Source organism: Phalaenopsis equestris, unplaced genomic scaffold (assembly GCF_001263595.1).
Source record: "Phalaenopsis equestris unplaced genomic scaffold, ASM126359v1 Scaffold000163, whole genome shotgun sequence".
Taxonomy (NCBI): Eukaryota; Viridiplantae; Streptophyta; class Magnoliopsida; order Asparagales; family Orchidaceae; genus Phalaenopsis; species Phalaenopsis equestris.
This window is the reverse complement of record NW_018164605.1, coordinates 101,547-107,046: the sequence shown is the minus strand read 5'-3', so window position 1 is coordinate 107,046 and position 5,500 is coordinate 101,547. Positions and strand designations below refer to the sequence as shown.

The following is a 5,500-nucleotide window of genomic DNA, read 5'->3' as shown; positions in this document are numbered from 1 at the left end:
TTGAGCATGTCCTTCAAATGAGAGCCAGCACATCTAGATCCAATATTATATAATCATAAGGTTGTTTTAGTAATGTAGGACAAGCAAAGAGTTCCCTTCTCAGATCACACACAAAGAACAATCAATTTTAGTGATGCAGGACATACAAGAAAGACCACTCATCTGATCACAAACAAGAGGCAATCAAGTGATTAGTGTACCTGTATTTTATTTTATTCAATTGTACTTTATTTTATTTCAAATAATGGGTGGGGGCCAGCTATCTAAGAATTGAAATGAATATCATATCTCAAAATCAATTTGAAAATACTTCAATCAACCCACAATTGAGGATTCATAATTACAAAAAAAAAAAGATTTAAGTCAAATTTCAAGTGTTTACTTTGTTTCTAAAATTAGAGATTATTTCAAGGGGGAAGGCCACCTTTTTTAGCAGTAATTTCTGTGGAGGAAATTTCCAAGATATTTCCATACTTTATTGTCACTCGTGTCTTATTTAATGCACATATTTCAATGAGAAAAAAGGTATTTTGATTGGTTGTAAAGGTGTGTTCTATTATGGATGGATGCAGCTGGCTTTTGGATTTGTTTAAGAACAACCAAAGTTGCAGTTTAAAAGTCCTAGCAGATCCTCCTCTCCCTCGTTTCTTGTCATCCTAATCCTCTCCCAACTTCTCAAGATTCTAAACCCCTGCCTTTACTCATAAAATCGAGCCGAAGCCCCTCTCAAAAGTCAAAATATGGTCTCGTAACAACTGTGACCAGTCAACTTCCAAAGCCAATATCACCCATCCCATTTAACCAATTGAACTAACAACACCTAAATTTGTTTCCAACATCACAAACCTCTGAAATGGAGGCCCTCTCCCCTTCTAAGTAAGGGAAATCCCCCTTTATTGTTACTCTCGTGTATTATTTATATACCACCTTTCAACGAAGAAAAGGCCTTTTCCATTGGATTCAGGTAGCTTTTGGAATCATTTAAAAACCAACAAAAGTTATGATTTTAAAACCCTAGCATATCCTCCTCTTCCTATTCACTTTTATCTTGACCCTCCCGCACCTTCTAGAGACTTTATACCTCTTCTTTCACTCATAAAACTGAACCAAACCCTCCTCCAAAAGTCATAACCATCCACAAACAATAACCCTTCCACCATTTTTTCACCAACTCTATAAACCTTTTCAACGCCTTCCCATCATTTGGCACTCGAGAAAAAAAATCCAAAAACTCTTTACAGATCTCCTATAAGAGGGAAAATTATCAATCCTAGGAGGCACATTGGAAAGCAAGACTGAATTTCTAAGGTTTTCTTCCAGGAAAGAAGAACTTTGGATTCAAAAGGAGATCTTCTTATAACAAAATCTTCATCATCATAAAAAGTATCATCACTTGTAGTTTAGAGACAAATCGAGCAAGGTCTTCAATCTCTGAGTGCAGGAGCACTCGAGCAAAGTGATACCTTCTCTAATAAAGGCTTCCTTGAAGAAGAACACTACCACCAAAGAATTGTTGTTGGTATTGGTGACCCCGTCACTTCAGTAAGTCTTAAATTTTCCTCATTTCAGAGTCCCATATATGGCCAAAAATAAATAAATAAATTTATATAAATGCCATAATTCTTCTGCTTTCACATATCTAACACCTAAAGTTTGATATTTACATTTAGAACACCTTGGTATTAAAAACTCATGCATGAAAAGGTGTATTTCACTTTTAAAAAGTTAGCAATGGTGATATTTTTGATGTGATGTCAAAGATTTGAGTTTTACATATGTAAATATGAAAATTTAGGTGCTAGATAGGTAAATATATAATAATTTTGTGGTTTGTATGTAAATGCCCCCTAAAATTACAAAAGGCAGCATGTTGGAATGCAGCTTCATGGTTATCGCATAAACCCTAACTAGTAGCCTCTATCAATCAAAGTAAAACCAACTTTTCATGTAGCCCATTTGGCCAGGTGGTTGAGAACTTTGTCTCCAACTTGAGATCTTGAGTTCAAGGCCTACCACAAATAGACATGTGCATGAGTTAAAAAAAATGTCAAACCAATTTTCCTATTCTACACAAACCCTTCAAATCCACTCTTGGATGTAACCCTTGGTGAGGAAGAATTCCACATAAAAAATTCTTTGGCATTAACCTAGAATGCAATTTTTTTCCATATAAACTTCATTATATTTAATTTTGTGGTATAATTAGCTTTATTTTGTACATGCAAAATTACCATAGTTCTTTAAATTTGCTAGTGCAGTAGCTTGTAGCCAAAAAAACAAGAAAAAAGATGAAGATATACTAAGAAAAATCCTTTTTGCATATGGGGTTATGTAAAAGAGAGCATGAAATTTAAGTGGCCTCCATGCCCCTTTTTCTTAAACTGGAAAGTTACTTAAACTGGAAAGTCCTTTTAGACAAGGATCACTTTGGGGCAATTTTCTTATTGATTTGTTTTTCAAATAGCAACCACACCTCCATTTAGCTATTGTTTTCTTGCTTATTATTAAAATTATCTAAGGTAAGAATCCACTTTTTACTGCCAGATCTATTAAAACATGACAGTTGCAAGAAAACTGCTGTTCAAATTTTTTCAAAAAAAAAAGTTTATAATACCCACAGCTTTAAGAAATTTATTTTCTCACAATAGCTTTAAAATCACATTTATTTAAAGTTGCAAGCGCTACAAAAAAATACAGTATATTATACTTCTCTTAGTTCATATTTTCAAAGTACTATTGCATCTCAATCGCCGCCATGCCACCCAAGTTGGCAACCCTAAATCAAGTAGAGAATCTTAAAATGAGATTCGGAGAATCAGAGTTTAACATGGAAGGAAAAAACCATGAGAATGATAAAATTTATATAATATAAATGACAAATTTAGCAAACTTAAAAAAAAATTCTTAAAACAAGTTTTGCTAAACCAACAACAAAGTCAAGCACCAAATCATAATTTTGAGGATGACCTAGAATCCAACCCTAACATCAACACAAACACTAGAATGCCTCACAACCCAAGACAACAACATAGGGAAAAATCGTTCTTTGACCAAGATAGAATAATAAAAAATGAGAATATACTTTTGATGGTTCTTAACCCAAATAAATGTCTAGATTATCCAAATTAATGAAGTATTTGGTCTATATAAGATGGAAGACTACCAAAGGATAAATTTTAATAAACTTAGATTAACTAGTCATGTAAAGATCTATTGAGACATTGTTTTGCCCTAGGAGGAAAGTAATGGTAGAAGAGTCCTTACTTTGGAGAAAATGAAATGAAGGCTTAGAACCAAGCTCTACTATTGGACCACATCCTAATGCAAGGTAGCATAGTGATTGAGTTTCTTAATAGTTTTGAAAGAAACAGTTGTTTGAACAATATGAAAGTGTACAATAATGCTCTCCTCACCTTCCGCGCCCCAATTCAATGTGATCAACTATAATATAGGGATTGAGCTGGGCACGGTGTCACATACGGCCCACGAAGGAATCAATGTAACATAAAAAAAATTACTTCTAAGATATTTCAATATTGTAAACCATTTTAAATTATTTTAGTTTTCTTTTATGTAATTATTAGAAATATGTTTATTTTGAATTAAATGATAAAAGATTAAGAGTTATCTAAATTTAAATTCAAATGATGTTATTTTAAGCTTAAAAATCCTACCCTATAAATATAAGTTGAATGGTTCTTATTTGGATAATTGAATTTGAAAAGACTTCACCCATTTCATTCTCTCTCCTCTCTCTAAATCACACTCCAATATTCTTCTACTCTTAATCCCTGTTTCGTAGAAAATTGAATCTCTCTCTCTCTCACACACAAATGCAATTCAAGGAAGTCAACTTTTCCTCTCATATTGCATTTCACAAATACCAATAGAATTTCATATGCACCTCTCTCTCACCCTTAGGGTTAAGAGTCATTTCATAGAGCTCGAAGGGAAAAAAAAACTCAACTTCTTGAAAAACCAATGCCCAATGAAAAAAGAAGGGATACGGACGGGGCATAAGAAAATAAAGAACAACAAGGGTTTGAGATAGAAGAAGGTATGTAGGAGAGGAACTAGGCACAAGAAATAGATTTTCTTCAATCTAAAGCCATAACCATAGTGTGGGTTCCGAAAATTCATGACCACTCTCGTGGACAACTCACTGCATTTATTTATTTATTTGTCGAGAGAGCTTTAGAGAGTTGAATTTTTATAAGTCAAATTGAATAGTAAATAAGACACTACCCAAAGATTTCGCCCACAATTAGTGAACTTTTTGATCTGAGATTCGAGATTTCCCATAGGTGCAACCCCTATGACTAATTACCTCTCCCGATAAAAGAAGAGCACTTTCGATTAAGGCCGATTAAGGTTAGTCATCAATACTTGAATGTTCAACATATAATAGCAGCTAACTTAGTATTTAAATTGTAGAATTCACCACTTAAAGCTTAAAGCGGATAGTGCCTTAAAGCTTAAAGCGGATAGTGAGGGAATGAAGACGAAACCCAATCAAGATCCCATAATTCTGTCATCTTGAACCGTCATGATCTCTGATCTACTTAGTCAGAGAAGGTAGTCGGCCTAACCTGAGAAAAAGATTCTTGTCAGGAGCTATGGGTTCCGTCATCCAAGAGATCCTTTTAGTTATGAGATTGATGTTTGTCTAAGGGGGCAAATTTACGTCTACCTTAGCCAATAGAAGGCTGTGCTAATCAATGTACCATCATAATTCACAAATCAAATGGTAGTCGTTGGGAAAAATGGGGTTGCAGTCGTGACAGTAATGTAATTGTGTAATTTACCAGCAACCACCCTATCAAAGGGCTCTGGTCGTAACCGCTACTTTGTGGTGTCATTTAGCAGCAGAACCAAGCGAACAAAAAACTCGAGTCAGGACCTTCCTGGTACACAATTACTTTTTTGTGAATATATTGATACATTTGATATAACATTCGCACTTTGTGAGCTGAAGTTAATTAGAAAATTTATCAACTTCGACAAACTGTTACGGAGAGCGAATGAATTTTGCATTTAGCTCTTGATTGATTGACTTTTAGGCTCCGTTTGGGAAGAATTTTTTGGCGTTGCGCGGGCCTTTGGCGCGATTATTCGTGAAAGTTCGTCGTTTGGTTTGCGACTTTGGCTTTCGGCTTCGCGGAAGCTGAGCGAAAGCGGGAAGCGGTATTAACCCCGCTGCCCCGCTTTCGCAAGAGATTTTTACCTTTTACCCTTTTCTCGCCTCTGCCCTAGGATCTTCCCCGCTGCTTCCCTCGCGTCCTCTTCTCCTCCTTCTTTTGCCGTCCCTCGATCGACAAAGCACAGGTAAAGACGAGCCATTTTCTTCGTTTATTATCGGATCTGAGAGGTTTCCGGTGGTTTTTGCAAAATTGTAGATCTTGCACCCATATTTGCATGTATGTCGTGCTTCATTAGATTGTTTTGTGGTTAAGGATTTGCAAACCGTGTTTCATTAGATCTTTGCTCTATATGGTTGTCT

General features: G+C 35.3%; 1 protein-coding gene across 1 annotated transcript in view; it reads right to left on the bottom strand.

The window, feature by feature from the left end:
* LOC110022022 (probable sugar phosphate/phosphate translocator At3g11320) overlaps positions 1-5,500 on the bottom strand; it is a 14,806-nt gene that overhangs the window by 2,114 nt on the left and 7,192 nt on the right. The window lies entirely within an intron of this gene.